Genomic DNA, 1,498 nt, shown 5'->3' on the forward strand with positions numbered 1-1,498 from the left:
GTTTCCTCCCAGGCCCCGTGCTGATGGAGCTCCTACTGTGGATGGTGGCCCTGGAACATTTCCTCCACCTCCTGCCGCGGGGACGGACGGACGGACGGAGCACGCTGAGCACAGAGTCAGTCCATAGGGCCTGGGGGTCATCTGTGGCCTCCTTTTAAACACATACTTAACAGCTTGTCCTTGTATGTCCTTCTTGGTGTTGAAGATCTGAACCCGCTGTGCTGTGGTGCGGCCAAAAGCGTGGCCGCAGTTGCTGACGGTGGGGCTGCGGAGCTCAGCCTGCAGGGCCCCTGCCTCACTGCCGTGCCATGCGCCTTCTCCCTCCCTGCTCTGCCGATCCCTAGGGACCCCTGCTCACGGCTCAGACCACCCCGGAGAAGCAGCCGGCCCTACCCTGTGTCCTGCTTCAAACTGTGTCTCCCCGAAGACATGTCGGTGTACCAAGTCCTGGTGGGGCCTTGTTTGGAGCAAGTCTCTTACAATGGAATCAGGTTAAGGTGAAGTCACCCTGGCCACGCGGGTCTAATCCAGGGACTGATGTCCTTGTAAAGAGGGGACTTGGACACACACAGGGAAGATGGCCATGGGAAGGCGGAGGCAGCGATGGAGCAATGTGGCCACTAGCAAAGGAGCCCCGAGGCCGCCAACGCTGGAAGGATCCCTGGGGCCTCCGGAGGGAGGCGGGCCTGGCGCCCTGATATGGCTTCAGCCCTGCAGGAGGACAGGCTCTGTCCGAAGCCGCCAGCTTGGGCACAGCCCCGGATGCGAGCACAGCGGCTCCGCCCTCGGGGCCAGAGCTGGGCGCCTGCTGCCAGGCCAGCCCGTCACCCTGGGGACCAGACACCTTGGCGTTTCTGCATCAGGGAGTGCTGAGCCCACCCCCACTTGCACCCCATTCGAGTCAACTAAGGCTTTGAGGTGAGGACCTGGGCGCTGACCGCTCTGCACAGCACAGAGCATAGTCGGGGCAATAAATGGCATTGCCAGCATCAGAAAACCTGGGTGTTCATCACTGCTCTTCATCCCCTCTGAGGAATCAGCCGCACCTGACACCTAGGACTCCCAGCCCCTGGGGCCTGGGCTATGGCCCTCTGTAGCCAGTGCCTCTAGCTAGAGGTGAGCATTACTTTAGTTTCATTCTATTTTTTTGTGCCCGATGCACAAAATTTGTGCAAGAGTAGGCCTTCCTTCCCCCGGCTGCCAGCACTGGCTTCCCTCTGGCACCTGGGACCCAGGCTTCCCTCGCAACCCCGGCTTCTCTGGTCTAATTAGTATATTACGCTTTTATTATTATAGATGTGGTTACCCATACTTATGGCAAGTTTGTTTATTTAAAGAACTAGAGGCCTGGTGCATGAATTCATGCATGGGTGGGGTCCGGCTGGCCCACCCTGATGGATCAAGGCCTATCGGGTCGGGCCGGCCAGGAAAGGGGCCGCGGGCGGTTGGTGAGCAGGCTCCGCCCCCTCATCGAACTCCCAGTTGAATTCCTGGTCCA

The 1,498-nt window shown here is 59.7% G+C and overlaps 1 protein-coding gene across 1 annotated transcript in view; it reads right to left on the minus strand.

Moving 5' to 3' along the window:
* The window catches only part of RASGEF1C (RasGEF domain family member 1C), a 53,011-nt gene that overhangs the window by 27,669 nt on the left and 23,844 nt on the right, over positions 1-1,498 (minus strand).

The sequence above is a fragment of the Myotis davidii genome, unplaced genomic scaffold (genome assembly GCF_000327345.1).
Source record: "Myotis davidii unplaced genomic scaffold, ASM32734v1 scaffold648, whole genome shotgun sequence".
Lineage (NCBI taxonomy): Eukaryota > Metazoa > Chordata > Mammalia > Chiroptera > Vespertilionidae > Myotis > Myotis davidii.